The 27,295-nt window shown below is 49.4% G+C and overlaps 1 long non-coding RNA gene across 1 annotated transcript in view; it reads left to right on the top strand.

The window, feature by feature from the left end:
* The first annotated feature begins 1,874 nt into the window (after positions 1-1,874).
* LOC121071128 overlaps positions 1,875-27,295 on the top strand; it is a 33,061-nt gene continuing 7,640 nt past the window's right edge. The window contains exons 1-2 of the long non-coding RNA XR_005820397.1: positions 1,875-4,622; positions 26,754-26,819. This is a non-coding gene — a long non-coding RNA (uncharacterized LOC121071128). The remainder of the gene's footprint in view (positions 4,623-26,753; positions 26,820-27,295) is intronic.

Here is a 27,295-nt window from a genome sequence, read left to right as displayed (position 1 = left end):
GCAGGCTCTGCTGCTCTGCTCGCAGGCGGCATGGGGGCTGCTCTCTGGCTGGGTTCGGCTGTGAATGAATTGAAACTTCAGAGTGCTCCCTGCTTGGTGCAGGCTCTAAACACGTGTCTTGAAGCAGACTCCTGAACCCACAAACTCCGTCTCAGGACTGACGAGGGGTGTGGTTGAGCTGAGAGACACCAAACTGATGGGCAACTTTCAGCTCCCGTGATGTGAAATTCTACGATGTCGCCTGGTACTGTCTCCCTTCCTAACGCTCTCGGTGTGCTCCGAAGTGCTGAGGCAGCAGCAGCCATTTCAGCTGGTATTTAAACATGCATCATTGGGTTGGCTGGAGGTGGAAAGGGGGTAGTCAGGGTAAGTGGTGTTACCATGTAAAACTGTGCAGGAGTTTAGGGTAGGAAGTGAACAGGCTTTTCTCATACCCAGCTGAAGAAAAAGCTCGAGAGAGCATTAGTCCAGGCTAACCAGCACAGCCTTTACCTAACACATCCAACGAACTTTAATGATGACAGGTAGGTGGCATACAGATTTGCAGATCAAGGCTGCAGGGTGCCCTCTGCCATCTCACAGGGACGTGTGAACCCAGTGCAGTCGCAGTGCACAGGCTTTCCAAATGAATCACTGCTCGCATCCCGTAGCAAATAAACTGAGACCAGCACGCAGCCTGGCCAGCACCAAAGTCATTCCCCTTCCAAACGACTCCCCTGGGGTCACTGGGGCTGCTGCCTAATGCATCTCTAGGCAGAGCTCTTGCCCCCTGCCACTCTTCTCTCCATGTCCTCCCCCTGCCATGTGTGATGCGAGCCGCCACAGCCGCTCCACGCTCACTGCCTCGAGCTGTGCTACGTGCAGTCAGCCTGCCAGGCCCAAAGGCTTTCTGCTCCTGATCGCCAGTCCTTGGGCACTGCCAGATGGATGGGGCGATGCCCATCCTGCCCCTGCCGCCTGCAGGAGGAACCAGCCTCGGCTGTTTTGCCATGGCAGGGCGGTGGCCAGGCTGTTAATAGCAGTGGTGGCAGCCCTGCCAGGCAGCAGGCAGCTCTTAGAAGGGCAGTGTGAGGATCCCTGTGATGATGTGTGCTCCCAGCAGTTTTATTTTCCTAGTGAGGGTTGGGGGTTTGGGGCTAGGAGGGGGGGAGGAGGGTTGAGGAAAGGAAAGAACAGAAGTACAGAAGTGCTCCCCCCTCCCTATTTTGTTAGTAAATACCAAAAAACAGCATGACTGTAAACTCATTTGTGATCTTTAAAAGCTTCTGGATTACCCTGTCTGCCTTTTGTTTTGCAGGTCACCCAGACACTGGCAGGCGCACTGAAGGGTTCCCCCTCACTCCCACAGCCCCACGTGCCACTGCGGCGCGGCATGATGCTGAGTGAAGCGCAGCCCTTTGCAGGCATCTCAGAGCCTTTTTTTGGCTCCGTCTCCGTGGAGCTTTCATGTGGCTGTTTCTCTCCCTCCCCCAGATGGGACTCATGGGCTTTTCTAAGCTTTTTGTTCCAGCTGGTCAGCCAGCAGCTGTCTCTTGCTGGGGATGATGGGCTGGCACATGTGAAGCCCCCAGTTGGGAAGGGATGCTGGGCCTGCCTCGGCTCCCCGTGGTGCGGGGCTGAGTTGGCCTGGCACGGCAGGGCAGCCTTCTTGTCTGTCTTGCTCCTGCTGGCGTGGGGCTGGCCCTCCATCAGCCCCACCAAGGTGCCTGGGGGCCGGGGTCATCCTCGGTGCTCCAGGAGTTGCTCAAAATCTGCCCAGGACTGTAAAAGAGCTGGACAGTGGGAGAGTGGCATTAGTAATTCATAAATTACCCTCCTGAGAAAAATCATCCTTCCCAAGTGTCGTAGGGGTGACAACAAAGCCTCCTGACTTCTTACTCTGGGAAGTGTCACTAGGACCTTTCTGTTGAGAAGAAAACCTACCAGCAAAGTCACGGCCCTGCCGAAAAGGAGCAAGGAAGGGTTGTGGTGGACCCCACACAAACATGAGCTCACAGTGTGCTCTCACTGGGGCTGATGAAAGCTACATCAGGAGTGTGGCTGGTGAGGCTGCTTGTCCTCCTCTGCTTGGTGCTGGTGAGTCCTCACCTGAACCAGCACCTTCTTTTGGGTCTCTCAGGTCGAGAGGGATGCTGATAAACTGGGCTGCATCTGATGGAGGGCTAGTGGCATGGCGAGGACCTACCACCCATAGCCTGCAAGGGAGATGGGCTTGTTTAGGCTGGCAAAGAAGCAGCGAAGGGATGATCTGATAACGGCCAGCAATTCTGGTAGGGAGTTAGAGAGACAATAGAGCCAAACAAGGGCTGATGGCCACAAGTTATGGCTTGGACAGTTAGATGGGACACAGGGAAGAACTTCCCCACACAGGGTTTATCTTTGCTCTGAAGCGATGCCCAGGCCAATGCTTGCCAGCTATTTCACTTGCAGACCAGGGCTGTGAGCTTGGGTGTCCTGGCCAAAAGCCAGGCTGGGTAGCCCACCTTGCAGCGTGAATCAGCCAGGAACTTCTCAGTTCCTTCCTGGGTAAAACCCACGTGTTGTGGTGCTTTCATGTGCAGGGGCTGCGTGCTGCTCTCTGGGATCCTGCTGTGGGCCCTTTCGTTCACACCAGGGCCGCCTCAGGCTTTAAAGCAGGAGTAAATTCTGCTTGCATACAGATGAAAGCTGCTTGAGCGAGCTAGAGAGCTGTGAAGTGACCTTTGTGTAATGGGAATTGGGGCCTATGGAGAAAGCATTAGGTATTTCTCTGGCTGAGGGCATTTGGTCTTGTTCTGTCAGGAGCTGCACCCAGCCGAGAGGCCTTCCCTGCCTGGCCTTGGATCCTTGGGAGGCTGCAGCCAGTTCTCCGAGGGGTAGCGATCCAAGGCTCTGTCATCTTCAGGGATCACTGCAGTGTGTTTGCCCTCGGCTAAGCTTGAAGGAGCCCTGCAAGCTGCAGCTCAGGCAGGAGATGATTGTGCACTTATCTGTGCTGCTTCCACTGAACCTGTGACACACTCGGCAGCACCAGCCTCCTGCAGGAGCCTGAGTGCAGCTCAAGGTGACGTTTTCAAAGGGGAACAGCCTTTCTGGGTTGGCTTGTGTGACCTGGAGAGCTTCCCTCTGTTTTCAGTCCTCCATGGCACTTCAGATCAGTGACAGTGTCAGACCACTGGCTGTGGTCTTTGCACAGCTTCCATCTCGACCCAGCTTGCTGTAACCCAGGTATTTTGATTTTTGGTGTTCTGGTGAAAACTGCTCTTTCAGCCTGCACAAGCAATATGGAGTAAGGAGAAGCTTTGGATTTTTTTTTTTTTTAAATTTATTTTATTCTATTAATTCTCATTTGATTCAGATTCTTTGCTGAGGCTACTTTCCTCCACTCTGATAAATATGAGCATAAACAATGCTCACAACCCCCCCCTTCCTATAACCAGAACACTGCAAAGAAGGGAACAAGAATTAGGTCTAACCTCGCAGGACGTGTCTGCATGCACCAGGTCAGCTGCCGGCAGTTTACAGCCCTGCAGTCGCAGGCTCAGAGTGGATATAAGCAAGCAAGCAAATGCCTTTCCAGGGTGGCTGTCCCTGGGGACTGTCGGCTGTGGTGCTTGGCCACAGGAACCTGCTGTCCTCTCAGCTGACTGCCTAATAGTGCCTCTGACTTTAATAAACCAAAGACAGAAGAGATTACTAAATGGTAGCTAATAAACAAAGTGACATGCATGAAGTCTGGTGATATAATATTGCTCTTAAAGAAAGTATGATAAATAGTAATCACGGTCATTGTTATTACTGTCTTGTCCTTCAGCAGGCTTAAACTATCCATCATGCTGATAAGGCTGAAAGGAACACCCGGCAATATAAGATGCATATATCATGTGGCTGGCTGCCTGCGCTGCGCCCGGTCTGCACTGGGACTGCATTTGCTCCTCTCCAACATGGGCCCAACAGATAAATTTGAGCAGAAGTGAAGCAGGGAGAGCCAGCCGACATAGCCACCATTTGCAGAAGATCAGCACTGAAACAGCAGCTCTGCAACAGAAAGCACGGAGGCCTGAGCAATGAGGTGGCATGGGCTGGGGATTGATTTTGGTGTAGCAACACACCTAAACCACAAGTGTGAGCTGGACCAGCAGAGGGAGGAAAGCAGATTGATTTATGTGGTGTGGGCAGTCAGCTAAGTGTTGTAGCACTGCTAACTGCAGGCAGGCTGAACAGTCAGTTTTATGGGAGAAGAGTTTAGCCCTGGGTAAATTGTAGATGACTTTCCAGTGGCATGCCCAGAGAATAAGAGTCACTAAAGATGAGGACAGGACGGACAGCTGAATGTGCAGTGCCAGGCGCTGGCAGGGGCCTGTGCCCTGCCATTTGCCCTTCAGCCCTGTTCCTGCCAGGCCCAGTGACTCAGGCAGGGTGGGCCTGGTGGGCTCGCTGAGCCTCACTGTCCACCTCTGCCCGCCCTCACGGCAGCAGGCTCCGCAGGTGGGCTGCCCTCCGGGACACACAGTGTGTCCCCCTGGCAGCAACCAAGGCAGCTTCATGGCCTTGGTGCTGGATTAGGGCCGACGGCCTCGCCTGGCCTCCCGCTGCAGTGCTCGCCTGGGACGAGTGGCCCCGTCCGTCGGCGCCGCGCAGAGGTGAGCATGGCTGCGATTATGAATGCGCTTCTTGTTTGTCTTTTCTGTGCCGAAATCCTGTCAGTGAGGAGAAGCGATAATAACATGCTATTAAGTTCTTTCTGGATAATGTAATTCAGGAGTCAGGAGGCAGTTTGGTCATTTATGCCTTTGAAAAGCTCAGAATAATTTTCAGTGTCATTATCTTCCCTTTTAAAGAGCCCGTCTCAAACATCAATACACAGAGCCCCTCTCCTCACTGCCTCATGCTCGCTTTTGTGGTTTTCTCCCACCTTTTGTTCTTGTTGTCTCTTAAGTTTTCAGGGATTTTGTTTTTGTTTCCAGTCAGCCATACGCCATGAAACACATACCGCACCCAACTTTCCTGTTATATATATATATATTTTTAAGCTTTTTCTTTGCTAGGGGGTTTGGAAGCTCACTCCATTTTATTTCGCAGCTCCGGGCAGGGGTTGGTGAGCGGCTGCTGCCTGGCCCCGAGACGCCGCTGAGCCCCAGGCAGCCATGTACGTACCCAGCATGCTGGGCATGGCCTCAGCAGATGAGAGACGTGGAGTGTGGTGCATCCTTACGTGCTTTCCTCATGTTTTTGTCAAGTGTGTGCTTCAGTGTAAGCAGTTAACAGGCATTTTTGCCCTGAAATAGCCCCCAGGATAGGGAGCACAGCGGCTCCTTCACAGATGCAACTTCAACACCAGCTTACGCTGCGGGCATGAAAACAGACAGCTGTCTCCTAGTGAATGCAGGAAAAATTACTACCCAGAACTGGGGCAGGAGAACAATCCAGCTCCTCTCCTGCATGCACAGGGTGCCAATGAAAAGGAGAATTTTATTCATTAAGTTAATTGGCAACAATCCGTGAAATGCCAGCCTTGATCTTAAGTTTGTTTCTAGTTTTGGAAAGCATCCTGGCCCTTCTGTTTTTAGAAGAAGAAGGTATATGACTCCTTCCATTTTTGGTGCACTGGCACTGCTGTTGTTTCAGTGTGAATAGGAGGGCTAATGCCTTTCCATAGGCTGCCTTCTGCCTTCAGAAGGGAAATGGGGTCTCCCAATCAGATACAGAAGATCTGAGGGGAGCAGGAGGGAGTCACATCCATCATTAATTCTAGTTCATATTGTTCAGCAGCTTCTGAAGGAACTGACTGGCACTCACATGCCAGCAAAATCAGTGCTGTAGTACGGGTATGACCTGGCACGAGCTTATTTGCAGAGGGTGTGGGAAGTCTCGCACAGGGAGCAGGAGCATCAGCAGCACAGCGTGGCCTCATCAAGGAGCTGGCCTGGCATTGTTAGCATGGGGCATGCAGTCTCCTTCGGACAGGTGTGAAGAGGAATGAGGACGCCCTCTCCTTCTTGAGGGATAAATAGGCCTCTTAAACACTTACGGCGGTCCCAGACTTTAACGCACGGTTCAGTGCTAGCCAGTAATGCCAGGAAGGGAAACCACATGAGAACAAACATTGCAACGAATGCAGCTGCTCCCAGATAGCTGTGTGCTCTGACTGTCCAAAGGCCATGGGAGCAGGGACCCAGTGCTGGCCCAGCCATGACAGCCATGCCTGCCTCCATCACCTGCCAGCTCCCTGTTTCCCATGCCAATGCAAGTGCCCTCATGAGCGTGGGGGCCATGAAATGGTTCCTGTGGCCTGGGGTATCCATGTGGCTTCTCCCAGGAGGGAGTTCTGGTGCTTGGTGTTTTAGCTTACACTGCGACCTCTCCCACAGTGGGGACTCTCACAGAGTCCTTCTCGCCTCTATCCACTCACCCACTGCCACTAAAGCTAAAGGACTTTCATTATCTCCGGGATCTCTATGCCTTCTCTTTCAGACTTGGTTAAAATTGGAGAAGTATTTGAATAAACACCTGTCAGTAGGGATAGAGCAGAGGGTCAGAGAGCCATGCCTTCCTCTCGGAGCAGCTTCGTGGGATAAAAAAACCCTGACTAACAAGGGAGGAATAAAATAAAGAAGAGAAAGAAAAGATAGTGAAAAGCAGAGGAAACTGGAGTTCTTAAATGTCATGTTACAGTGGCCTGATCATCTGGGCCTGCTCTCCATTCACTCCGCAAACAGCCTGCCCAGTGCGGCCCACTCCCAGCAGGCAAGATGTCTCCTGGCGGCTAATTCATTCCTAAGTTCTTCTTCCAGCCGTCTGCTGGGAGGCTGTTGGAGCTGCTCCCATGAGCACGCGTATATGTGCTCACATTTACGTGGCAGCGGGAGCACCGAGCTGCAGCCCGTGCTGGTGTCGCTCACAGTGCACTGCCTTCTCCATGGTCTGCCAACCCTGCAGCCAGAGACACCTTCCAGCCTGAGAGCCAAAGGACTGCGTCAGACCCTTGGGTGGCAGCCGGCTGTTTGGTTGATGGATTATCCACTCTGAACAGGAGACGGTAATCTGCAGAGGAGCGGACCCAGAGACAGTGGCAGAGTTAATCTTTATGAGTGTGGACAGCAGTCAGAGTGGGATAAGGTGGACAAATCTAAGAGAGAACAATGTGGTTTGGAGGGCAAGTGGAAGCAAAAGGGAAAGTAAAAGCACAGACAAAGAAGTAATGTTGCTTGGCTAGGAGGGTCAGAACAGGACTGGTGTACTACAGCAGGATGGGACTCAGCCTCCACCAGCACCCTCCTTTTGTCACTGATTTCTACGTTCAATGGAAATGAGCTGCCCAGGATGTCTCCACAGTGGGACAGCACAGCCTCTGCACAGAAAGCCAAGCCACATGGTTACACCACGGAGAACACAGACCTCTCTCCCCATCGCCTGTACTGGGAAGGCAATGAGAAGTGCTCAGGCAGGTATTTTATGCCTTACAGGTTCAAACGTATTCTGCTTGAGTCTATACTTAGAAGCAGGAGAATTTAACTTATGAAGGCAGCTCTGTGTTACTACTGTATTCAAATAAAGATGGTTTTGAACTCCACACTACATTACTCCAGGGAAGCCATTCTGGGCTTCACACCAAGCGAACTGCATGTTGGACAGAGGGTGCTGACACTTTCCTGTACATCTTCAGCTGGGTCAATGAGTATATTAGCCACTATTACCCAATCTGAACGGGTTTGGGTTATCTCTAGGCTCCTGCCAGCCTACGCAGTATCTCTCTTTCCACAGAAGTGCTTTGAAATCCATGGATTAAAAGCATTACAAGTGCTGAGTATTAATGCCTCAGTTGAAAATGTATAGCCAGTGTCAAGAGACAGGATGTGCTTATATTGTTAAGGCATGTGCCGGTTGACGATCCCACTACACATAGTCTTTCAAGTTATTTTCCTTATGTTTGGCCGTGGAAGGATGTGATGTGGCACTGGGGTTTTAGACAGAAGCCCTAAAAGAGAAAGAGCCTTGTAAAGCACCTCTGTTCTGCTTTGGTCTCTTATTAATATATTTCAAGGGGAAATCCACACCTGTCCTGGACTGAGGTCTCCAGCAGAGCCCTTGCAGTCTCTTTAACATGTCTGCTCCAGGGTTGTGTAAATGGAGAAAATGTTTAGAATATTCCCAGGTACGAATCTTCTAGTTCTCCTTTGCTGGAAGGACAGGCTACAATGCCCTGAGTATCTGTCATTGCACAGCTGTGGTGATGTCTGAATGGTAAAAAGTCATTAAAATATTAATATGATTTATAATTAAAAGCCACCATTTCCAACATGGAAATGGACTCCTCATGGCCAGATAAGACCAAATGCTCCATCTACTTTCCAGCTACTGAAAGTAGTGCATCCTGGCTGGTCCAGGGAAAGGTGGAAAAGCCTCATAAATGGAAAAAACTTAAAACTTGCCGACTGGAGAAGTTTCCTCCTACTCCATACTTCTCTTTATAGTAGGTCTAAACTTTTAACAAGAAAGCTTACATTTCTTATGTTAATACACAAAAACACATACTTACATATAATGCAGTTGTGTTGCTTTTCAGTGATTACCGAGCACTTTGAAATCTTTACGACCAGTGCAAGGCAGTGACTAAGAATTGGCTATGTCTATCTGGGCCCTGCCACTTCTTATGACACAGCAGTGGCAAAGACTGAGTCAGAGTGGTCACCAGCATGTCCTGTCCAAGCCCTCCTGGTCATATGAGTCACTGGGCTCAGTCACATCACCAGATCGTCTTGGGCACTTGGTTCTGTGGGCTGGAGTTGAGTCACCAAGACCACATGAGGCATCTCAGTTCCTGAGATCAGTTCAGTCACTCCAGTAAAGTGCAGGTAAACTCAAAAGATGGCCTTTACAAATACAATAACTTATGCTCCATCTTAAACGTTTAATCAGAGCAATTAGTGTTTGTTTCCTTCTACCCAAACTGATGCTGCCTGTGACTGTTGCCTCAGCACACTGCAGTATGAGGTCGTGTCATAAAGTAAGCTGGGCTTGGAGAACCTCTCCTGCCACCTTCTGCACCTTGCCTTGCTTTACTTATGGCTGTAAAAAGGACTGTTGTGAAGCTGGAGACAAGGCATTGCTTGGCACTGTGGAAGGAGGAGGAATAGCTTGATGAGAGGAGCTGGTGGCTGTCAGGGCTTTTGGAGAAGGTGTCAAGAATGAGGAGGGCAGCAAGGGAATTCTTGGCTGAAGAATTTGGAAGAGGTAAAGTGGAGGGCCTTGAGGTGGAGACAAATGGACAGGAGCTGAATGTGGAGGACTCCACGTTTCAGTCACCATCCCTGGAGGTCTTTCTTTGAGAAATGTATAGATGTGGAACTTAGCGACATGGTTTAGTGGTGGACCTGTCAGTACTAGGTTAAAGGTTGGACTAGGTGATCTTAGAGGTATTTTCCAACCTGAATGTTTCTATGATTCTATGACTCTTCCATGGCGTGAAGTCTCAGAGTTTTGTTGTGGGGTGGAGAGGGGCTGGCGTGTCCTATTGACCAGTACTGCCTGCATGGACCTGCAGTGCTGAAGGAACGTGGAGGCTGCCAAGGGACAAGGTCTGTTGGGGATGTCTGCATCCCAGGCTGAAAGAAGACAAGAAAACGCTTGAGTGATTCAGAGAGTGCCCTTGGAGGTATGCCACACACCCGCCCTGCAGGGAGCCTCCTTAGAGTGATGGGATGTTCCCTATCCTGGTCTTCCCCTGAGGCTACCAACAGGGAGGACCTCTGGGAGAAGCGTGGCAGTGCCTGACCTGCGTTTCTGCCTTGGGAGGAATGCAGCCCATGCTTACCTTGCATGCATTGTTGTAAATATATTTTGTGCAGTTTTCCTCTGCTGGTGAGATTGCCTAACGGTATCCATTGCTTGAGGGGGTGTGTTTTTAATATGTAGACTATAACAGAAAAACAGTGTCCTGTTTTTAAACACCTGTTGAGAGATCTTAAAACCCCAAACCCCAGCACTCTCTGGGGTGCAGCGTGACTCGGTGGTGTCTTTGGTGACGTTGCTGATGACTAAAGTTTCTTTCCCAAGCAGGAAAGAGCTTAACCCCTGATTTACAGCAAGGGCTGGTACATTAATACCAGCAGTATTTCTCTCTTGCTGCTGTCCGGCTGTGGTGCGGGTTTGTGAGGAGTGTGTGTGTCTCTTCCTGCGAGGCAAGCAGGAGGAGATTCAGAAGGCATGCCAGAAGCTGCCCCACCACTACAAGTGGGACAAAACACAAGGCCAGCTCCTAATAGCCAGGAGCTCGTTAAGGATTCTAATCAGGCAGAAATATTTTCCCGTTAGCTCGTTATGAACTGTAATGAGGTTGCAGCTCTGGGTCGTGGCTGCTTTTTCTCTTGCTGGAGGTAAGGAGTGTGCCTGCTGAGGGCTTCAGGAGCTCCGTTGGTACAACGTGGGTGGTGTGGAGACAGGAGGGAAGAAGGGGTTAGGGGGCAGAGCCAGGAGCAGTGGGGCTGCCCCAAGGAGGCAGTTGTTTTGCCTGGCGACCCAGAGGAAGGCAATTGTTTCTTTGCCTCTCTGTCTGGCAAAAAGTCAAGGGAAGTGTGGCCAGGGAAAGCCCTGCTCCTGGAGGTGGTGGCAGCTTTTGAGTGTATAATAGCGTATCTCGCCTTGGGCTTGCAGGTCTGATAATCAGTACGTGACGGGAGCTTCGTCCTGCCTTGGGCGTGGGCTGTGGCTTGGCACAGTGTGTGATGGCAGCTGAGGACGGGTGGGAGGAAGCGTGAGCAGTGTTTTGGCTTTTGGGGGGTGCCATGTTCTGCAGTGATCTCCACCTCCCCGTTCTCTTCCTCATGCCATATCACTGAGGGGAGTTTTGGCTCTGTGCACCAGCCACTGCTCAGACCCAAAGCACTGCGGCCTGCTGGCCCACCGGCACCTCTCCTTCCCTCTCCCAGGACTCTGAAGGGGTTTGGCCATGTGAGGAGCAGCTTGCAGTAGAAAAGTCTCTGGGAGACTCAAAACATAAACCATGTTGTAATAAGCAGGAATTGGCATTTGTGCTGAGTCTAATGCTAGGTCTTACTGACTGACACAACACTACTGAGCCCACTGACCCTGAGAGGCTTCTCTTAATATGGAGCCTTGTGGCAGGCTGTATTTATTGCTGAGATAACCCATGCTCTTGATAAGCCTCCCATGTCAGCTGCTGAATAACCTCACGGATGCCTTTGGATCTGCAAAGCCATCTATTTGCTGAGACAAATGTCCTCCTTTCCTCCCATCAGTGGCAAAGGTCGTCATCAAGGTGGAAGCAGAGAGCCTTCGTGAAGTGACAGAAATTTGTGGCAAGGCTGCTTTGGGAAGAAGATGTCATTCTGTAAATTCACCACCTGCTTTGCTATCAAGAAACTAAATAACAGCTTTTGCTCGTGCAGACCCATCACAGAAGTCTTGGCTTTTATAGGTTCTGCCGAAAACCCTTGTTGTGTGCTTCATCCCCTGGGCTCCTCTGTGCCTGATGCTGTGTGACCACTGGGCTGGAGATGCTGCAACGCATGGGGCAGATGTTTCTCTTGGCTGCAAGGGCCCACTAGAAGCTTGAGGAATAAACTGTGTCAGAGGGACCATATCCAAGACGGATACGCAAAGGTTAGGAGGCTGCTATCCAAGAAGAGTTTGCAAACAGAAAGGAACTATTGAGGATGAGCTAGAAAAGCACCCTTGGGCTCTATTGCTGCCTCTCCCGTACTGCAGAGTCAGGAAATGAGTCTGAGAAGCATCTGCTGGGTGCAGTTAACATATAGTGGTGCATCTTCTGGGCTGTATAACCCTCCAAGTAGCCTTTGTTGAAGGATGGATAGTTATAGCTATGGACAGAAAGGATTGAAGGCACAATCTCTACTATTTTTCTGTCTTTCTTCCGAGTCCACAATACGTAAGACAAAAACCACTCGGAGTTAAAATAATGCTGTTGTGATGTGGTGGCTAGGTACCAGCTAGCAGCAAATGCTTTCAAGGAAAAAGGCACTTGCAGTCTGTTCGTGTCGGGGCATTAAATTAAATTAACTTGGACAGAAGAATGTTAAGTACAAAAACTAAAATGAACAAGTAATTAGCATCTGAGGTTGCAGGAAACAATTCATTTAGCAGTCCCACAGTGAGCTTGCTGGGTTTAAGGTTCTTGGGCATGTTCTAAGTATTTTTTGCTTCTGACAGTCTTCCAACTGCTATCTCTATGCTACATTGCTTCACACCTGGATTGACCTGCCTTTGTAATGTGTCCTTGACATCCAGTCAAGGTCGTTTGAAACAGAAATGCTTCTCTTAAAATGTTAGTGGGAAACTCGAGGCCCTCTTTCTAGTGCTAATAACAGTAATTTTGTATCCTCCACTAAAGTGTTCCTGCTCTTGTGCTCCCAAGTGACCATTTCCAGAGTCCCTGGATGTGGCTGGCTTTGTTAGGAAGCCTCATTTGCAATACTGAGTGAGTGTGTTGGAGCTGAGAAGGGGCACCAACAGGACTGGTGTCCAGTCCAGGTCTGGTGAAGTGCCTGAAGACGAAGAACCAAAGCAGTCTTCCTGGTGACACTTGTGCCACTTGCCCTTATTCTATATTTTCCTGTGAACGATGCCGTTTCTCCACCTGAGGATGAGGAGGTAGAGAACTTGGTGCAGAGACTGTGGAAGCCTTCTCTGCATTATAGGATCTACCAGGCAACTTGCAGGTTCTCCCAAATTCCCTTCTTCCTGGTCTGGAGGGCACCCAAGAAGTCACATGGCCGCGTCGTGCTGCGATGGCTGCGCAGCACAGCTCTTCCAGCAGGCAGCCTGTGCAGGCTGTGGAAAGGAGCGTGATGAGTAATTACGTGCTGTGTTACAACTCAGCTACACAGGGAGGTTTGAATGGCTCTTTCCAGCTATTGCCTGATTGCCGCTGTGTTAATGGGAGCAAGGATCCTCTGTCTCTTGGCGTTCGAACTCCCTTCCCCCAAGTACACGCTACAGCATCTGTGGCAGAGACTTCAGCTTTGAGCTAATTTTACCGCTATTTTCGTGATCTTCTGCCTTCGCTGTGGTCTCTATCCTTCCTTTCCAAATCTGTGTCATGCCTGCTGTCCATCCATCTATTGCAGCCCCTTGCCTGCTGCTCGAGATGTTGGCACTAAGGCATTAGAGAGGCAGGAGCATTGCTTGGCAAACAGTTTTTATAGCAGCAGATTGACAAGAGAAAGCCATAGGAAAGGCGCATTGGCTCAGTTTCATTAATGCACTTGGCTTTAGGAAAGATGAGACATTTCTTGGAGCAAATGGCCCAAATCGGGCTGCAGAGACACTTCAGAAGCACGGAGATCTTCAGGCTTTTAACTTTGGAACAGCTCTACTGCAGTCTTTTTTTTTTTTTTTTCTTTCTTTTTTCTTTCTGGTGTACTTGAGGATGGTCCCCAAAAGCGACTTGAATACTGAGGTTGTGCTTTAGACAATACTCATCTCCCACCAATATACTCAATGTTTCCTTCTACTTCTGTATCAGCTGGGAAAAGGGAGGCAGAAAATGTAGTAGTAAGTTGCTAAGATAGCCTGGCTTGTTTGCTACATTAAAATCCTGTTTCCTGAAGCATTAACGTGACCATTTCCAGCACAAATCACCTGCAGGTAGCGCATGCCCAATTAATACCCTTTGAGTGGCTGCTCATCTCGGTGTCCTCAGCCATCAGCTGAGCCACGCAGCCAGCCTCTGCCTCGGATGTATGTCCCACGGGGTGAGTAACTGGAACTGATCTGCTTATCTAGGCTCCAGACCAGGAAGGAAAGTTAGGATTAATGCATGATCAGCCTAGAGCCTGGAGTTGGGCACTGGGTCGGGAACATGGGGCAGGAAAGAATTGGTGTATTAGTGAAACTGGTAAACCCACCTCATCACAAGTCTATGGTAGCAAATTTGGGGTGGGATTTTTTTTTTTTCTGGAGGGCTAACTGAGAATGCAAAACCTTGGGGAGGGCCAAGATGCATACGGTGTGGAAGTAAACACCTATTTTTGTTACAAAAAGGTTGAGCAGTTCATCCCGGCCTTCTAGTCTCCTGGCAACTGTGAAGAACAGACCATACTGGGACCACTATTTTAATCAACCGAATTGCAGGTCCTTTCTCTCCTCCCCCAGCAATCAGCCTCCTGCGAGATCGAAAACCCTTCTGAGCACGTCATCTCCAGGACTTGGAAACTGCTTTGCTAAGCTGCAGTTACAGGTTGCTCAGGTCCGTGCAGGGCTCTTGCTTCTTATTTCTTGCCTGAAAACAAGGCATTACTTTGTTGTTGTTGCTATATTAAAACGAATGTGTTGTATTCACTTCACAAAAAAAAGTCCACTTTGATATTACCTCAAAATAGGAATACTTTACACTTCCAGCTTGTTTCCTTGTCTGCCTCTCTGCCCGTGATGTTCAGAAGTTCTGTCTACCTTCTGCTGCTGTCCATTCTCTAGAAGTGCTTTCTTGCCTAGGCAGATATGCAGAACAATAAACATTTTGTGTACAAAGCATATGATGATTAAAAAACGTCTGCTCTGATCATGAGAAACTTCACCTATTTTCAGCCTTATAGCCAAAGTATCTTCTAACACTTCAACTTGCTCAGCAATCTGGGCAATTAGCTGAATTTTCACCTGCTCAAACTTCTGGACTTCTGCAGCTATCCGGGCTGCCTTTCCAGCACAGGCAATGAGAGAGATCAGCCCTGGAGCTGAGTAGCAGAACATTGCACTACGGGCGGTTCTGGCGTCCAGGACGATAACGTGAACAAGCTCAGGACTGCGTGGCTACACCGACAGGCTGGTGTAAGGGCTGGGGTGAACATGCTTCAGTTCACTCTAATTAAACTGCTGCGCTCAGTGCAAAGAAACCAGGGAGTCTGTTTGCCCCTTGCTCTCTTTCACTGTCTCTGTCTGTTGACCCTAAAAGATGAAAATAACTCTATTTTCTACTTTTCTCCTTGAAACTGGTATGCCTTGTGTACGCAGTACTGGGTATACAAAACCTATTGCCCTACCTCGCTGCCCTGTGACAGCGGTATGGCACAGCACACAGGGAGGCACAAACCTGAAAACAGGAGGCTGTTTCTGTCCCCCTCCTTTTTTTTCTTTTTTCTTTTTTTTCTTTTTTTCTTTTTTTCTTTTTTTCTTTTTTCTTTTTTTCTTTTTTTTCTTTTTTTTCTTTTTTTTCTTTTTTCTTTTTTCTTTTTTTCTTTTTTTCTTTTTTTCTTTTTTCTTTTTTTTTTTTTTTCTTTTTTTCTTTTTTTTCTTTTTTCTTTTTTCTTTTTTCTTTTTTCTTTTTTCTTTTTTCTTTTTTTCTTTTTTTCTTTTTTTCTTTTTTTCTTTTTTTCTTTTTTTCTTTTTTCTTTTTTTCTTTTTTATTTTTTCTTTTTTTTCTTTTTTTTTCTTTTTTTCTTTTTTCTTTTTTTCTTTTTTCCTTTTTCCTTTTTCCTTTTTTCCTTTTTCCTTTTTTCCTTTTTACTTTTTCCTTTTTTCCTTTTTTCCTTTTTTCCTTTTTTCCTTTTTTCCTTTTTTCCTTTTTTCCTTTTTTCCTTTTTTCCTTTTTTCCTTTTTTCCTTTTTTCCTTTTTTCCTTTTTTCCTTTTTTCCTTTTTTCCTTTTTTCCTTTTTTTCTTTTTTTCTTTTTTTTCTTTTTTTTCTTTTTTTTCTTTTTTTTTCTTTTTTTTCTTTTTTTTCTTTTTTTTTCCTTGTTACGCTTTTTCCCGCTTTGTTCAAAGGCTTGACCTCAGGTCTGTCCTTATCAGGCGGGTGACCTGAACCACACACTCCCTTTCAGCTCTCCTCGTTCAGGGTCGCTGCTGGAAAGCCTCTGCTCTCAGGCATGAAAGCAGGCTTCTGCTTCCACAGCTGATACTGCAGCACCCCTTGACCCCAGAAAACCTGCTTGAGAAATGCGTAGGGCCAGGCACTGAGAAGATAAGTTGCCGGAGGATCAGGGTTGCCTGAGAAGGCTCTCCTGCCCTCTGCAAGCGTACGCTGGAGCACCGGGCAGGATCCTCAGCTCTGCTCTGAACCCTGATGGAGGCAATTTGGTAGGAGGGGGGGAGGCTGATGCAATTCTTTCTTTTTTCCCCACTCTGGTCTAGTGCCTGGAGCCCAGCAAAGGCCTTCTTGTCAGAGCAGCGTGCGGTCCTCCCAGGAGCACTAAATAAAACACCAGGTGCTGTTTAATGGCTCCTCAATTCCCGTTCTTGCTACAGGAATTGCAGTTTCTTTTTTCATTTGTATCTTTGCCCTCCCTACCCTTTTTCTTTTTAAAAAATCCACTGAGTGATTAGATTTGCAAATGAACGGGCAAGGAAGTGACAACAAAAGGGAGCTGGAGCTGAGGAGCGCAGGTATAATTACTGTAATTAACTCAAGCAGCAGGGGCACAGCCAGCGCTGGGAGCATCACTCAGAGATGCCGTGGGCGAGAGATGGGAGAGGAAGGATGGCCAGCCGCAGAGAAAGGCCTCGGCCTCACGGGTGCCTGTGATGGTAAGAAAAGCTTAGTCCTGCCCATCCCTGAAGCACCACCACACAAACATGCTGCGGTGACCCCATCTCCCCAGACAAGGTGCAGTGGGACCTCGTTCTGTGCCGTAAGAAAATGGCTCTGTGCTCTTCTTGGGCAGCCCCTAAGGGTTTCACCTCTGTTTCCCCTTGATCCCCAGGAGCAAAGGACACCCTGTGTGCTGCAGGATTAGCCCCTTGCTTGGGAGACAAAGCCTTTTCCCACAGAGGAAAACGCTGCAGCAGCCAAGGCCTCACAGGAGGAGCTGGGATAACTGGCCCAGCATCTCTCAGAAGCTCTTTAGCATGAAAATACGTTACTCCTGGACTTTGCTAGGTGCTGGCCTGGGACTTTATGGTTCATCTAAGAAATGGCATTAATTGTCTTCATCACTGACAGGCTGAACAGGGAGCACAACCATGGGAGGACACATCTATAGAGTGGAAGCACGTGTTTCATGCTCTCCTGATCACTGCAACACCAGATGTTTTACGGTCACTTAAGAAGGAAGGGGTATGTGCTTGTCTGTCCTACTTCTGCTAGCTGCAGTCAGTCCTGTGGTCACTTTTTCTCCTCGTGGTAGCATGCACGTCCACAACCCAGGCGCTGCTCAGCTGGGAGCACGGCAGGACATGGTGGTCCCAGCAGGATCTCCCTTCCCATTTCCACGGGAGTGCTCTGTGCTTCAACATGACAGCGTGCACAACGGGTTGTGCTACAGCTCTAGATCTTCAGACAAGGATTTATCCTGTTCCCTGCCTCATAAAGAGACTGGCAAAGGGGACGTGATTTCAAATACGGGTGTTGTGTGATGACATTGATCCTATACTTGGAGTCTGTGACTGATACCGGTTTTAAGGTTCTGTAATTGTTTTAGCCATGAACTTTGCTTACAGGGGAGATACTTAAGATTTAACATGTGAGAAGTTTGCAGACTGGAGACCCTGGCATGCAAATGCTTATCCTAGCTGGGGCTACTGAGCGAGGAAGGCACATGCAGGGAGCTGCAGGGCTCTGTAGCCACCCCTTGGAAGAGTTATGCAGGCTTGTTAGGAGAGGCCTGTGTTCCTGCTCCTGAAAGATTAATGTCCCAAGCGCTGTTCGACATAGAGTTGAGAGCACCTAAATGTGTGTATGGTATATTTAGAAACTGCTATGATTACAGCCCATAGATTTGCTGAAGCTGCGTAGCTGGTGTGTGTCTTGCTGCTCTGTAAGAACTTCAAAACTCACCCTTTTCATTGTGAAAAGTATCTGATACAAGGGAGGGGGAATGGAGAGGTCTGTGAACAGCTTCTGCTAAAACTTGCTACTACTGATCAAAAAAGCTATAGGAAACAGGATTGGAAGGGGCTTTGAGAGATCATTGAGCCCATCTCCTTCCCCCAGGCATGTTCAGCAGCACCTCCTTTGCCCTTGAAAATATTCGACCAAGTTCTGAGCATCTATTCCAGTGCCTCCCTAATTCTAAACAGATTAACCCAAATCTTCCACGCTGAAGTTTAACTTATTGCCTCTCTTACTCACCATGGGCATGGAAAACAGATTATTCTTTTCCTTGCAGAAGCTTTTCAGATATTTGAAAACTGTCAGCGTGTCCTCCCCCAGACATCTCTTCTTTATCTAAACATCCTCTCTCTGTTCTGTAGCTCTTGTTGGCCAGGGTTCCTAAACTTGTGACCATCCCCCTTCTCCTCTCCTGGCCTCTCTCCAGCTGGCCTCTGTCTCAGAGTCAGACACCCAGCACTGGACATAATCCTCCCTGGAAAAACCCACATCACAGGTCTGTCAGACTAACCTTCTTAGCATCCCAATCTGATACTTGCCATCCTGCGGATGTGAGATGCTTTTTTGTATCCTTTTCAGCTTGTGACGTACAGTAACTTCCAAACCCCTTTTTGCAAAATTGCCATCTAGCCGCCCGATCCTTCTTCTGTGTTTTTGAATTTGATTATTCCTGCTTAAGTCTAATTACACGAGGATGTCCTGGTTGAATTTCATCTTGTGTTCTCAGATCATTTGTCCAATTTGCTGTGATTGTTTCGTATTCTATTTCTGTCCTCCAGCATGTTTAATCCCTCCCAGCTTGATGTCATCTGCAGATTTAACAAGTATACTCTTTATTCTGTTATCCAAGTCATTAATGGAAACACTGCCTAGTGCTGGACCCACCAGCTAACAACTGTAGAATCCACTCAATACATCTTTCATCTGGCACTGAAATAATGATAACTATTTTCCAGAAATGATTTCCTAGCCAAATGTTATTATGAACCCACTAGGTTAATCTAGACAATCTTTTCTTGAGTATCGTGAGTCAGATGTCAAAATGTCAAAAGCTTCTCTAGAGTCGAGACACAGCACCTGCTACCTCCCAAGCCTTGTTCCTGTATAGGAAAAGGGAACTAGATCAGAGTAACACTTGCAAATCCTTATTGGCTGTTATGCGTCTTCATGAGAATAATTTCTGCCTTAGGCTCAGGTTCCTGTCCCGTTGAAAGGGTACGGCTCAGCGCTTTAAACCAATAACCTCTCAGCAGCAGCATGTACACTGATAAAATCGGTATAAGCTTCATGCTTGGAGGTAGTTACTTACTAATAACATTATTTATACTGAAGGGAAGAATGAGTCCCAGGAAGCCCTGGTGACCTGATCAGTCACACACAAAGGCAGCTGAATCTACAAACTGACCCCGGCAATCTCGTCCCTAGGTCCAGGTCCAAAAATGAGCAAGGATACATGCCCTGATGCATGTGGGCAGCACCATCCCGCAGCAGCAGCTTTCTTCAGAGATGCAGCCACCAGGTCGGGCTGGTTGTGGACACCAAACATCCTCAGGCTGAGGAGGCTCTGGCCAGCTGCTGCAGGTATTGGGCTGCCTAACATGCCATGTAGGGGTGGTGCTTGAAAAAAGGGTCCCACAGGTGGAAAAAAGCTGAAAGACTGATTCCCCTCTGCCCCCCAATAAGTGCAGTTGGGTATTTTTAGCAAGCAAACGTGCCACAAAGCAGAAATGGCTAAATATAGAAAGTCTAAACTTTTTTTTTTCTTCTTCTTCAGATCTTATCAATGAGAGCTCTGCCTCACGTACTTAGAAAAGAAATGAAGCAATTCAACAGCAATGCATTTTTTTTTTGTGGTTTGCGGAAAACTTTTAGTTCTGTGCCATTAATTCCCAGCTGTATTCCAACATCACCCTCCCTAGGTAACATTAGCATGACTGAAGGGGCTCTCTCATTTTAAAGTTAAGATTTTTAGTTTCTCAGCTCTGCCAAGGAAAAACTCACCTGTCACTGTACCACGTTGAGAGTGGGTGAGATCTGAATGGAAAATTCAGACGAAAGGGAAGAAAAAAATCATAACAACCAACATGTAGAATACTCTTTTACATGTCCTGGGTTTTGTCCCATTCCTGCCTATCCCTTGTCCATTTTCTTACCTGGTGCCATGATGCTGAAGCCAAACTCCAGGTACATGTGTAGGATCAAGAGGCTCAGACTGGAGCTTTTCAGGGCAAAGACTCACTAATTAGATGCTTGAAAAACTCATAGCACACTTTTAGAAATAATTGGAAAAATAAAGGCTGATGCAAATTTGAAATAAAATGGTGTGACTCATCAAAATGTCATCAAATTACAACCAAAAATGTTATCCTGTTGCTTCTTAAATTAACTTTAAGCCCAGTAAATATGCTGTGAGGCACGAGTCCTACTGGAGCATATAATAGTGCCAGCAGAATTGGGATGGATATTTGCTGTTACAATAGATCAGCTAGCCACAACAGATCTAGTTTTCTGGTGGCTTATACTCTTAGAAATTGAGAGTAGTTGCAAAGTAGAGCACAGGTGCTCTGGTCTAAGGAGATGTCTGGCCATGGGCACCAAAGATCTGCTTCCTTACAGCTTACATTTTTTCCCCCCCTATGTTTCTGACATGTTTCTGACATTGACATGGTGCTTGCTTTTGCCAGAGCCCTTAAGGCAAGGCTGGGAGATGGTATTTGAAAGGCACAATGTATTGCCCTTTTTGGAGCTACCTGAATGTGGAAGGAATATCTAGAGGTGTTTTTAGCAGAACAGGATTTCCTGTCTCCCTAGGGAGGTAGGAGCTGGGTGCAGGTGTAAGCGATCGAGCTTTATTTCCCTTCTGTAATGGAAACGTCCCCCCTGGCTGGGCACGGCCCCAGCAGGAGGCAACAGATTAACTGGGAAATGTGGGAAGCAGCAGAGCCCCTCTCTTCCTGCTCTGGGGTGCAGCACCCCGGCCACACACAGCTTCTTGGGTCACAAATCTGCAGAGCTGGAGCAGATTCTTGGTTCAAGGCGAGATGGTGCAGGAGAGCGCCCGCTGCCCGGGGAGCTGTGTGCTGAGCTCACGTCCTCCGCAGGGGGCAGCCCACCCCTACGGCTGTGGGGGCTCAGTGGTTATAGGGCATGGAGAGCCAAAGGCTTCTTCAAAGAAAATGATTGCTGGGCACCTGGGTTTGCACTTGTCTCAGCAGGGCTCGGCTTGCTGCCACCTCAGAGGGGACATCTCCAGGGAACGGGCTCAAAGAGAATCAGAGGGAGAGCAGGTATCAGCATGGACTAGCATCTGGGGCACCACCATGCTCAAACCGTAATGGTTTTGCTCAACGACTGGCTGAAAAACTGCTTTTCAGAGAGTTGGAATTGGAACTTGGTTGTGAAACTTATTGATAACAGCACTCCCGTGTTGGGGTTCTCTGCTGGATTAAGGGTAGAAGTCACATTTCAGCATGTTTCTTCATAGAAATGTGGCTTCTCTACCTGTTTTCCTGTTTTCATGAAGCTTGTGAAAATATAATACCAGATGGAGATGTAGCCATGTTAGAGATGTAGCTGAAATTTGCCCACAAATTTAAAGCCGTGGTGAGGTGGGAGAGGCGGGAGGGATGGCAGGCTGCTGTAGCTGCAAGCAATATACCTATGTGAGCCAGGCTTCCCCAGGAAGTCTCGGTGCATTTAGCAAAGTCCCAAGCAAGCTCTTCCTTGCTCTTGCTGTCAGTCCCCAGAGGGTGCCTACAGCTTGCCTGCTTGGGATGCCCTGGGGATGGCGTCCTCTCCCCCTCCTCCTGGCAGCCCTTGCAGGGACTCCTCTCTCCACCCACCCCCATGGTCTGCACGCACCCCGTGCCCCATCCATCATGTCCTCTTCCCTGCCCTGCATCACTTTCTTCTCTCCTTCCAACAGCCCCTTGTTCTTCTTCCCCTCTCTACCTCCTTTTGTCCCTCGTCCCTCCTCCCTCCCCTCTCACAAAAGCCTCCTCAGGGAGCAGCGGAGAGGGTTCAGCCTGCAGGGCCTCCTGGCTGCAGGAGCACTGGTGGCCTCGTGCACGGCAAAGTGCCTTTTTGGCATGCAGAGCCGTGAGCAGCCTCCCTCTCCCCCTTCTACTCCTCAGGCTCTGTGCCAGTGGGCAAGCGTTTGCGAAGCAAAATTACAGAGCTCTCCGGGTAATGATCTGCCCGTTCCCGTACAGCAGGTGGCTGGAGGCTGAATCCACACCGCTCCCTCGCAGCCCCGCTCCCAGGCACGTCAGGAGGAGGTGGCTCTTCCTCCCTTCCAGCTGCTGCCAGCCAGAGACGCCGGCAGTCACCCTCCCAACAGGAGGACACCGTGGGCGTGATCCTCTGCAGTGGGCTCTCATCAGAAGGCCCCAAATCAAATCCCAGCTCTGTGCATGGGCAGAGAGGAGAAGGCCAGACCAGCTATTCCAGGAAAACTCAATATGTGAGGGCTGGCATTTGGATGCCCAGAAGATCCCAGGCACAACATCAGTCGTGGCCCCGAGAGAAGCACAGCTTTCTCTCAGAGACAATGTGCGTGTACAGGAGGAAGGGGCAGTGGAGGCCTGCTGGCAGAGCACGTGATGCAGCTGTGTTACTTCAACCTGGAGATTCCTTTTTCTCCCACCCACGTACATTTTGCACCCACATACTATGGCCTGGCTCTCTCCTGCCTTGTGATATTTGAAGTTGCCAGAGTAAGGGGTCGTTCTAGGTGAGGAAAACAGAAGTCATTTCACACCACTGGTGGGGACAACAAAGGTGTCTGGCCCCAGGCAAAGAAAGGCACAACACCTGTGAGCATGTAAGATCCGCTATTTTTTGGCTGCTGGGGATAAACTCTGAGAATTAGGAAGATTAAACTGTTTATCTTTTACACTGTTGTAAAGGATGGATGGTGTATGCTGTTTGGGATAAGAACTCAGCCTGGATCTCTGTACCGTCTTTATACTGAGACATTTCATACGGAGACTCTGAGACTCTCTCCTCCCAGAAGGAATCCCGACAGGAACTCCTTATCCACATTTATCTTGCAAAATAAATATTTAATAAACAAAGCCAAATACCGTTAAAGGGCATTCTGAGACATTAACTTATTCCCTTAAGCAGTAGAACAAACAAAGCAACTTCATTAGCAGTAGTATATAATGTAGTGCCTGAGTATCTCCCGTTGGGCGGGAGAGCTGGGCTTGCACAGGTAAACCTGAGCATCCGGGGACTGGAGAGGACCACATTTTGTTCTCAAGGATGGAGGCTCTCCTGCGGCACAGAGGTGAGGCTTTCCTCGAGGGTGACATCAGCCTGGCCCCTTCAGAAAACCCATGTGGCCACAGCAGAGCTGGGGGCCCCGGGCTGATAGCCCTACAGCATCTCCAAAGGGCAGGCAGTGCACCTGGAGGAAATACCTGACTGCTGCGGTCATGGTGTTGCTTCTGGGTCTCCATGTTAATTCTTACTCTTTTTGGCTCCTGCATGAAAACAAAACCCAATGAGCAATCATTTAATAACGGCGGAGGGAGGAAGACAGGGTGGAATGGGGGAAAATGAAACTGGATTGGAGTGAAAGAGGAAGCAAGGGGAAAAAATGAACACATGGAACAAATGAGTCTAGGGAAAAGAAATCTGAGTTATACTCCCTTCCTAGTTTCCTTTTCAAAGTTTTGCTCTTTTTGATGCAGCGTGGGTCCTGTAAGAAATAATGTATGATAGAGCTCATCTTTATATGATAGTGCATGAAATATTTTAAAATTTTCTATAATCTGATAAAACGTTATATGCATAGTAATATTTTGCCTGCCTCTTGCGTCTCCTGCCTGGTGATCTTAAAGCACATTGAAAACTTTCCATTCACCAAGTTTCTCAACGTCGTTGTAGGGCAGGCTTACCTCTGGGTTACAGGTACCAAAATTTGACCTACAAGTTCATATGGCTGAGCTATGAAAGTGACCCAGCAGCGCTGGCTAACGTGAGCCTGTCCATCCAGGCGGTCAGTCGCCTGTGTGGTTGTACAGGAGGAGCCCACGGCAGGATCCACGGAAGGGCTGAGGAGGAGGCGGCTTGCGGTGCTCCCTGCTAGCAGACGCTGCTACTCTGCATTCGCACTGGCACCCTGTGGGACAGCTTCACCCGCTGGCACGGGCTGACCCCAGCACAGACCCAGCCGTGTGAGCAGGCCCCGGAGGGAGCTGTTAGGCGCTGAGGACACGGCCCCTTTGGGCTCTGAAGTCTGCGGCCGTGCTCAGAGCAGGTCCCTCATCGCTGGGCCCCCCAAACTGGCGCAGGCTCCTGCAGCCCTTCTCAGTCCCTTTGCTGCTGTCATCTCTGCGTCGCTCAGCCCAGAAGCGCACGCTGCCAGGGAGCAGGGTGGCTGTGTGCGCTGCCTTGCTGGCGACACCAAGGCGAGGGGGCTTGGCTGGTGCTCATTTTGCTCTTACCACTGTCATCTGTGGAGAAATAACGCAGCACCGGTAGAGAGAGATCTGTTTCCCTCGATACGTGATGTACTTCTGGCAGATGACAATCTGGTATTTGACACAAGAAGAGGTGAAGCTAGGGATGGGTAATTCAGCCCCATTGGACCTCTCCTCTCTCTCTCTCTTTTTCGAGAGTGGTGGCTTCTCCGCCTCTCTTTGCTGCTGGACAGCCCTGCCACAGCCTGTTAAGTCAGCCACGTATCGCAGCGCTGCCCTGGCCTTCACCGCGCTCCCTCGTGCCAGCGGAGTTTGTGTGCGTGCTGTAAAGGGACGGAGGGTCCAGGGGCTGGATGCCTACCCTAGGATGCTCCTACCTAGCTGGGCCAGCAGTGGTGGCCTGGGGGAGCCCAAAGAGTGGGCTATTTGCAGCCCTGTTCCCAGGTCACCTCATCTCAGAGGTTGCTGCTTAAGCTCCCCTTGCCTCTTGGCTGCCCTGCTCCTCTTGTTGGTAGTCTGCCTGCAGAGAGCAGCAGCGTGGGGCTCGCTGCGAGGTCACTCCTGTGGTCCCAGATCTGGTGGCCTTCCAGCTCCCCAGGGAGCTTCTGCTGCTGACTGGGGGCTTGGGTCATTTCTGTGAATAAAGAGAAAGGCAGGGTTGGATTTTGATCTCAGATACAAATGCACTGAGCCAGAACTATTGATCTTTGGTAAATCGGGGCTGGCTCAGGTCCTCTGGGCCATCAAAACAATGCAATTTCAGCAATTCCAAGTTCTCCTCAACTAAAGATATCCCCACCCCCTGGGAGGATGCACGGTATCGAGGTCAGTCTGGCTTGGAAATGGGTGCCCAGTCCAGATCCCAGATCCTGGCCCTTTCCTCCCACTGCTCTGCCCCACACTCTCCTGAAAGAGATTCTTCCCAGTGCCCTGCACGTGTGCCAGTGCGTACGGAACAGAAGATGCTGCCAGAGTTCACAGCGAGTGCCACAGGGATCTAGAATAAATACTGCCATGTAATAGATTTTTATCCACTGCCTTGCCGTAATCCCCATCTGAATCCCTTCCAAATTGCAGTCAGGCAGCTGTTTGTACAAGTCAAACATTGATTCAGCTGCTCTCGAAAGGGATTCGGGGAGCGCAGGCTGGAGGGAGCGCTAGCCAGGGAGCTGGAATAATGGGATTTATTTGTTACATGCTGAAGGGTTAAACTGTTTTCACAGTGCCCCGTGCCAGAGTATCTCTGCTTTCCACACACAAGCAGGAGGTATTCACAGAAGGGATAATTGCTTAAGCAGCGAGCCTGGCACCTTGAGGAGCTCTCGTGTCCCTGCTCGCAGGGATGTGGAGGGCAGGATCGCAGCCACCTGCAGCAGGGCCATGAATGTGGCCATCTTACAGGGGTCTGCGGGCTGGAGACTCTGCATGTGTGCTCCTCTTGGGTCACAGCAAGAGGCATTTCCTCAGCATCCCTGGTAGGGTGCATGGGGTTTGTGTTCTGGGTTGTATCTGGAGCTTCAAACAGTCCCCGTGGAGGCCCTTGGCTAGGATTGCTCTTACTTCTGGTGCTGTTGGGTTATGGGGCATGATCTGGTGCCTGGGACACAGGGCTTGGCCTGGGTGTCTTTAGCACATCTCAGAGCACCTGTGTGAAGGGGAGGAGTCCAGGAAAAGTCCTGGAGTCCTGGGCAGTGGTTACTAGTAACTCTCTGATCATGTTATCTGGCTTTCTGGTAGGTTTAGATTAGACATGAGGAAGAAATTCTTCCCTCAGAGGGTGGTGAGGCACTGGCACAGGCTGCCCAGAGAAGCTGTGGCTGCCCCATCCCTGGAGGAGCTCAAGGCCAGGCTGGATGGGGCCTTGGGCAACCTGCTCTGGTGGGAGGTGTCCCTGCCCATGGCAGGGGGTTGGAACCAGGTGGTCTTTAAGGTCCCTTCCAACCCAAACCACTCTGTGATTTTAGGGCCTGCAAAGACTTTCTCAGGGACAGAGCTTCCGACCCCTCACTGTTTTATTTCTACTTCATTTCCTGTCTCCCCACCGGGCTTTGGCATCATGCTTTTCTCTTTGCCCAGCAGTTCCCTGTCATTGGCAAGGTCAAAACACCTGGTTTTGGGCAGCTCACAGGTGGGTACACTTGCTCTGGTACAGACCAGCTCCTCACACCAGCCTCTCAGCTGCCACAATGGTGGAGGGTCATAGTGAATGCAGAGCAGGCAAGACCAGGATGGTTTTGCTCCACCAGCTGCTGCTGTATCACTTGACATCCCTCCAGCAGCGGTGACTTCAGCAGGGCTCAGCTCACAGAGTGCTTCCATACCCATGCCATGAGCACAAGGGGGGAAAACAGCATAGCCAGCTGCAGGTTGAGTAGTCATATCCCCCTTCCTTAGACCAGAGTGGGCTGGAAAGAAATGCCATAGTGGATTATAGGTCAATGGGGCAGAGATCAGTTCTTGCCCCGTGCTTTGTACAGTACTGAGCCCAGAATTTACTGATTAGTAAGAAATTTTACAAATCCTCTTTCTCTTCTGCTTGCTCCAGATGGCCATGCCTGCCACTTACAAGGGTCCTGCTGGTACTGGATTAGCTATGCAGCATCTCCAGGAGGTAAGAGCTCAGTGGAGGTGTTCTCCACGCATTGTTCCATACAGGATTCATGAGCACAAAGCACTTGGGGCCCATACTGTATGGTCCCAAGCACCAGGCACTCGGCCTAGGCACTGCCACCTTGGGTCGACAGCCACTGCTATTGCCCAGGGCAGAGCAGAACAAACAAGGTAGAGGGAAGCAGAAGCAAAGGATGCAAATTCCCTGAATGAAAGATTGCTGAACACTGTTTTAGATGGGGATGGGGTGGGGGGTAGATAACTGGCAATGATGGTCAGCTGGGTAGGGGAAAGAGATTTCTCTGGCTGCTGATCACCAACAGACAAATCAGGTTTAGTCTAACCAGAGCTAGATCTGAGCAGAAACTCAATCCACCTGACCCTACTAGGAGTGTTGAGCTATCAGAGAAATTGCTGAAGAGTTTCTGTGTGGGGTTTTTAGGCTCATTTCCACACCTGCACTAAACAAACAGGATT

This window comes from Cygnus olor, chromosome 5, assembly GCF_009769625.2.
Source record: "Cygnus olor isolate bCygOlo1 chromosome 5, bCygOlo1.pri.v2, whole genome shotgun sequence".
NCBI lineage: Eukaryota > Metazoa > Chordata > Aves > Anseriformes > Anatidae > Cygnus > Cygnus olor.
Note: the sequence above shows the minus strand (reverse complement) of the source record. Positions and strands in the feature narration are given on the sequence as shown.